Source organism: Lycorma delicatula, chromosome 1, assembly GCF_047948215.1.
Source record: "Lycorma delicatula isolate Av1 chromosome 1, ASM4794821v1, whole genome shotgun sequence".
Classification (NCBI taxonomy): Eukaryota; Metazoa; Arthropoda; class Insecta; order Hemiptera; family Fulgoridae; genus Lycorma; species Lycorma delicatula.
In genome coordinates this window covers 69,943,136-69,950,847 of record NC_134455.1, presented here as the reverse complement: position 1 = coordinate 69,950,847, position 7,712 = coordinate 69,943,136, and the positions used below count along the sequence as shown (strand labels likewise).

Below are 7,712 nucleotides of genomic sequence, written 5' to 3'. Positions count from 1 at the left end.
TTTTCCAATGCTTGCATTCCAATCTCCAACTATTATTAAATTTTCATCTCCTTTTATGTGTTTAATTGCTTCGTCAATTTCTTCGTATACACACTCTACCTCATCATCATCATGGGCGGTTCTAGGCATATAGACGTTAACAATCGTTGTCGGTTTAGGTTTAGATTTTATTCTTATTACAATGATTCTATCACCATGAATTTTGAGATTCTCCTACTCTCTTCCCTATCTTCTTGTTCATTACGAAACCTACTCCTGCCTGCTCATTATTTGAAGCTGAGTTAATTATTCTGACCAAAAGTCGTTTTCCTCTTCCCACCGAACCTCACTAATTCCTACTACATCTACACATATCCTATCCATTTCCCTCTTTAAATTTTCTAACCTACCAACTTTTTTTAAACTTCTAACACTCCACGCTCCGACTCGTAGAATGTTATTTTTTTAATTTTCTGGTGACCCCCTCCTTAGTAGTCCCCACCCGGAGATCCGAACGGATAACTTATTTTTTGTTATTGTTATTATTATAATTGTTACTGTTACTGTAATAGATAATAAAATTATTATAGTATGATCGTGGAAATTTATTAGTTGTTCTACTAGTCTACCTCCAGAATATTTTACCAAGGAAGGCGCCTCCATCATTGCTACATGCAAATGCAGAGAGGTACATTTTCTTGGAAAAAAAGCAGCTGTAGTTTTCCATTGCTTTCAGCTGCGGAGTACTCAGAGGACTGAGTGATGTTAATATGGCCGTTTAAGTCATCCTGACTCCCGCCTCTACACAACTACTGAAAGAGCCGCTACCCTCTTTCAGGGATCATTCCTTAGTCTGGCTCTCAACAGATACCTCTCCGATATGTTTGCACCTTCGGTCCAGCTACTCTGTATCACTGAGCACTCAAGCACCCTCATCAACGGCAAGGTCTCATGATTCGTTATTATACAATTTAGTAATTTTTAAAATCTACATTTAAGGAAGTATTTAAAGAAATTTTCTGGACTTTAATATTACAAAAAAAAATAGACTTTTAACAAAATTTACCATAGAAGTATTTTTCTGTTAAATTGATGAAAGTATGTTATAATCAAGGAAGTATTCAACAATTTTTTCTGGAACTTTTAGTACTACAAAAGAGTGTTGATAACAATATTAACAAAATTTACCACTAAAGCCCAGAAAAGTTTTTTTTCTTTTATATTGCTAGAGTTATTTTACAATAATTTAAAAACATTTATAGTACACAAAGATTTTTAAGAACATTATTATTAAAACATATCATAAACCTGTGTCTTCTGTCTAACTGCTGGTACTATTATTTTAAAAATTAAGAAAAATTCAAAATGGAAATATCTAACATTACATATTCTGGAAATGAAATGGATTTTAAAATAAGGAATTAAGTTTTAGCATTAACTATAATTTATAAAGGAACCTGTATAAGCGTAAAAGTCGTTTTCTAGATTAATCTGTTAAAACTTTGTAAAAACAATAAGAAAACCTTTGCAAAGAGAAAATATTTTGGTTAAAAATAGGTGTAATTACTTTCAGAGAAATTAGAAACAAGCTAATTCAAAAAAGGAGGTGCATTTTACAAATCAAAAATTAAACATTTCACTAATATTTTTAAAAAAATTATTTTAAAAAGCAAATTAACAATGCCAAAGACAATAACAAAAAAACAGTGGTAACTGTTAAACAAATTTTGAGAAACGTCTTTTCCAGGTGATATAAATTCTTTAAATTCTCACTTTGCAAACAGGCACAAAATTATTTAATTCTATTCCACATAAAAATAGATTAAAAGATTTTCCTGTTATCACATCATACCGAAGTTAATATGTACTCCTGGGATCGGAGTTCTTCATTCTTTATGCAGATGTATTGCACAAAGTTTTTGTTTCAATTTGAATTTCCAAAGTAGATTTAGAAAACAAGCGGTGTCGAATAACACAGATCAATAAAAAGTATTGTATATGAATTTTGAAATCCCGGTTTATATATTGTAAGCCGATTGTTAAATTTATGTATGGGTGACCAATTACATTTTAAAAGTTCAGTCGTTTCCTACAGAATTTATTTTATTGTACCATTTCTTTAAATATGTATGAAAGGGAAAATTTTGTTTTCCAAAGATTTATATTTTTTAGAACGCAATTTTAGTCAGGTATTTGATTTTTACATTATTATTTTCTTGTGTTGTGCAATTGATTAAAAAGAAGAATGTATTTTTAATTATCTAATGATTGCTTATTATCTCGCTAACAAAATTTTGTGATAGTGTTTTATTGTAATGGCTTACTATTTTTTATTAAGAGGAATTTTATCAAATGGAATGCGCATAATTATTACAGATAAAATGACACGAGCTATTTTTATTGCCTTGATTTTTTCTATACAAAACAGCTATCAACTTCTCTTTTTACTGATGGTAAATGATGATTTTTATTTAAAATACACGATTTAAGTTGTTTTCGTTATTTAAAATAATTCTGAATTAATCAGAAAATAAATCTCGTGGAGATGTGTAAAAGTGTTCTCGTGCTAACATTTCTACGAGATCCATTTTCTGATTAATTCAAAATTATCTCAAATAACGAAAACAACTTAAATATTATTTCTTAATAATATATAATAATATTATTAATTATTAATATTATTTAACTTAATAATATTTTTATTAAATATTATTTCTGCTTAATTGGCAACTCATTTGTAAGTATTAATTTACATTATATTTTATTAATTTTCTTATTTTTATTTATAACTTCTGTTTTTTAAATTTCCATTGATTCTAACCAATTGATCCTGAAAAGTTTTTATTTGTAACAATATACAAAAACAAGAATGTAGTACTGTATTTGTGTTTGAATTTTTTAAGTTAAACAGAAGAGAAATCCATTGAAGTAAAATATTACACTTTCTAGAATAAAAAATTAATTTATTAATTATGTATACCTTGAATTGTTAAATGTTATATATATATATATATATATATATATGTGTGTGTGTGTGTGTGTGTGTGTGTGTGTGTGTGTGTGTGTGTGTGTGTGTGTGTGTGTGTGTGAGAGTGTGAGTGTTAGGGAAGCATTAAGATGATTTTTTTTGACCCAGAAACAAAAGTGTTTTTATCGTTTATTTGAAATTAAAGAAAAAGGTGGAAAGAAAGGTTTTTCTAACTTAAGACGGTTTGAGCAGTTTACTGATGTTAGAATGTATCATATTTAATTGTTGAATGAAGGAAGTCATCAATTTAGAAGGTTTTCTGAGAGCAGCTCATTTACGAAAATTAATAGTATACTATTTTTGTTATTAATATTGGGCAAACATTTCTCTATAAATATTTAAACAAATATTAAATATTAAACAACCACTAATTTCTTGTTTTATATTTTAGGGTAATTATGCGTTGAAAGATACAGGTACACAACTACTTCAAATTTTGGAAATGTCGTAGAAACCACACATTTTGTTTTTAAATCGAAAATGACAGAAATGCTTTTTCAACCAAAGACGTTTAATGTGTTAGTAACAGCGCCTTGACGCTTTGGTAAGAGCATCAACTTGGACATGTTACGCCGGTTTTGTGAAATAAGTGTCGACAGCAATGGGAATCGATAAATAAATGGACAGAAAACAGGAAATTTAATTTTTTTTAATTTTTTTATGAAGTACAATAAAACTAGGAAATTAGAATATTTAAACATTTATAAAAGAGTGATCACTTCTTATTTCTTTAATGTAACATTTAGCGAGTTTCCTGTGCTATATCTAGATTTCAAAGAACTAAGTGGGAACAGTTGGGAGTATTTCTTAGTTAGCTTTATAGAAATGTTTGTATTTTAGTATCATAAATATTTATAAACAGTATTATTCTTAACGAAGGGAATATCGGAAATTTTAACAGGTTTTTCTATATGGATCAAATTTACATCTTCAACCAGACATGTTGCAAGAAAGCGGGTACATTTTAAGTGAACTGTTGTGTGCTCATTTTAACAAAAGGGTGATTGTCCTTATCGACGTGTTTGATTAGGCTAATCAGGATATCATCTTTATTCTGGTAAGGGCATCAAAAAAATTATCCTTATTACTCAAAATTTCAATGGCAAACTGTTAAAGTCAAATCTTAGAGTTGAAAGAGCACTCATTAACGACTGCTTAAAGCTGAGGAGTGCTTTCCGGTGATATAAATAAATATTCAGTATTTTGTTTTTGCGGATAATCACCCTTTTAAGTTTTATTATGATTTTACAAAAGATGATGTGGATAAATTTGCTATAAAACTTGAACTGAAAGAAGATATTATGAGCGACATAAACAACTGGTACAATGGCGACAGAGTGTTAGGTACAAATGAACGTATTTATAATGTACATTCTACTGTAAAATTGTTCCAATGGCGACAGAGTGTTAGGTACAAATGAACGTATTTATAATGTACATTCTACTGTAAAATTGTTCCAGAACAACATATTTGATAATTATTGGACAGAACCAAATTATTAACATACATTTAGAAAAATTAAGATTATCTGACATAATATATGTAAAACATTATGTCAGTTCTTTTGAGTAATTATACCGAAATTATTGCCGTTATTAAATTAAGCTTGTAACTTGTCATTCTTTTGAATTAATTAGTTTCTCAATCAAACTACAGGAAAGTGAGTAAGAACGAGGAAAATTTGTATTTAAACGAGTATTACAATTTTTGAGAAATTCTCCTACAAAGGCAGAATATATTACAACTTAACTATTTCTAATAATGAAATAAAAAATGAAACTTTGAGAAACATATATAATTTAGAGTTTTTATAAATAAAATTTTCAGTTTCTAATTCAGCAGTTTATTCATATAAATCAGTGAATCATTTAGAAAATAAAAATAATATTCTTAAAGAATTTGGAATATGTGTGTTAAGATTGTTCAAACGAAAAGGGTTTCCGAAAAACGAACGGCAACTGTAAATTCCGTTGGTTGCATTTCTGTGGTTCTAAGATAAACATTTTATTAGAGTAGAGAGCGAGTATCAAACTAGTATGGGAAAATTTATTGACTTTTCGATCATACGGAAGGATTTCATAGGTTTAATCATAGAGCGCAAAATTAAAGAAAGTTCATTACTGAAAGAAAGCACTTGAACAAATTGTTAGTGAGGAAACTACGTACTACGAATTGTTCCACGCTTTCAAGAAAATGAACGTTAAAAATACTATATATATATATATGTAGGTTTGTTTTTAAACGTAAAGGTACATGCAGTGTAAGTTATTTGTATAATAGTGTAAATTTAAGTGCAGCAGAGACTATTCCCACTTAGTGTTTATTATTTATGTGAATTTAGTAAAACAGGTTTTACTAATCTGTATAGAGGAAAAGAAAATGATATTAAATGTAGTTTTCTTTTTACTCTGTAATTTTATCTTTTTCTAAAATTTTAAATACATACATTTACCTTTATTCAGGCTACTAACTACTTTTTCATAAATTCTAACTTTATCTAACGTGATTTTAAATGTTAGGCGTTTGAAAACGTTAGCGTAAACAATCTATAACCAAAACCCACCGGTTTGGTCTAGTGGTGAACGTGTCTTCGCACAAATCAACTGATTTTGAAGTCGAGAATTCCAGCGTTCAAGTCCTAATAAAGGCATGCCTTTACTAGGACTTTTATACGGATTTGAATACTAGATCGTGATACCGGTGTTCTTTGATGGTTGGAGTTCAATTAACCACACATCTCAGAAATGGTCGAGTTGAGGCTGTGCAAGACTACACTTCACTTATACTCATACATATCATACTCATTCATCCTCTGAAGTAATGCTTGACGGTGATTCCCAGAGGCTAAACAGGAAAAAAGAAGGAAACAATTTTTAACAAACATTAAATTTTTCTAACGATCGATTAAATTTTTCTTTTTTTAAGTTCGATTACGTTTATTAAGATTCATTTCGGTCGTTTGATGTTTTATTAACGTTTATTTAACATTGTCTGAACGTTTTTTTAGCGTTGAGTTAACGGATTAACGTTAAGAAATCTTATTTTTAAACGAATTAAGAGCTACGTAAACGTCTTTAGCGTTATATAAACTTTTTTTTTTTTTTTTGTAATTTAACGCGTTAAGAATTCGCGTTGGATTAGTGTTAAATTAGCCGTTTTATAAACGAATATTTACCACGTTCTCTCTTCCACCACTTCTTTTTCCTAATATTCTTCAATTAAACTTTCCCTTTTTCCCCTTTTCCCCTTCTTTCTGTTCTTACTAATCTTTCTATCATGTTTACAGGATTTTATCATCATTAAAATCATGTTAAACCAGGTCTTAGGTTATAAATAACTGATGAATAAAATAAGAACTTTTAAAAATCTATATAATTAAACTTCTGTTAATAAGGAAACATAGGATGAAATCTTCGAAATTCCTTAGATAAATATTGATGTTTCGTAATTCTTTACGACCTGCTGGGGACCACGCTAAGTATCGATTTATTTCTTCGCAACCTCTTTTTCTTTTCTTACCAGTATTTCTTCGTTCACTCGGGGATGCTGATTTTTTCGTTCTTCTGACCAGATGATCGGTTCAGTTTTCTCTTTGAACAGTATTTAACCTTTTGATAATTTGGACTGTTCATCTGTACAATTGTCTGTTGGCGATCACTTCCGGTTGTACAGTCGGCGCCAAGTAACGGCGAGCTTGGAGTGGCGGCGATTACTAACCAAGTAAAAACCTGTTCCTCGCTCTTGGTAATCCCCTTACCAAATAATTGTTCTATTTGTAACAAATGCGTGCAAAAATTTTGAAATGAAATACAGTCGGCTAATTCTGTATTGTACATTGTAAAATGTAATAACGGATGAGAAAATATTATCTATTACTAATTTACACCGTAAATATTACGATTGATTGTTATTAATCACTTACTGGAAATATGAATTGTCCATTTAATTCCTCAGTTAAAACGCTCTCCTCGCTGTCATCACTATCTTATGTAAGTAAATGTCACTATTTCACTCACTACATAAATAGACAATGAAAGATTCTGTCAGAGAATCCATTAACGATTCCACTTCTAACCTTCGATTTTTTTTAACCTTTTCAAAGTAAGGATTCCAGTGTTCGTCACTCGTCGAATTCATTTTATCTTCACATGGTTTCTGGACTTCTGACATCTTAAATGTTGTGTTTGGCCCGCAACATGTTTTGCCTCGGACCACACCATCTCAATTGGATTTAAATCAGGATGGAAGGTGGAAACCGCAGAACTTCATGCCCACTTCTTTCTAACAACAATTCATTCAATTGGTACCGTTTCCTGTTACTTTTTTCAACCTAATTAATTCACGCAATTGTGGTTTAATTATTTGATACGAAAATGCAATATGATGTTTCTGTAATCAAACAGTCATGTCTTGTTTCTTTGTTGATGACACTGGAAGTTTTTCAGAAAGGCTATTTGGTACGGAGCATTGTCAATAACTACTAGAGACTCAGGAGGAAGGTCAGGAACTAATTTTTCTTCAGCCTGTTTCAAATAATTTATAGTATTCATGCTTTCAAGATAATCGCCACTTTCAATTTGGCTGTCTATGTTAACATTGCGTTTGGAATAAAGCCTGTTTTACCTCCGGCATGTTTCACTTCCAGCGTTCACCTTTATTTATTGGTAAATGAAATCCAGCATTTCTGTCGTTACCCCGTAAAGT

General features: G+C 30.1%; 1 long non-coding RNA gene across 1 annotated transcript; it reads left to right on the top strand.

Moving 5' to 3' along the window:
- Positions 1–2,406: 2,406 nt before the first annotated feature.
- On the top strand, positions 2,407–5,465 carry LOC142318123 (uncharacterized). Its single transcript, XR_012754826.1, has 3 exons — positions 2,407–2,716; positions 3,399–4,351; positions 4,419–5,465. It is a non-coding gene; the product is annotated as an uncharacterized LOC142318123 (long non-coding RNA).
- Positions 5,466–7,712: the final 2,247 nt, after the last annotated feature.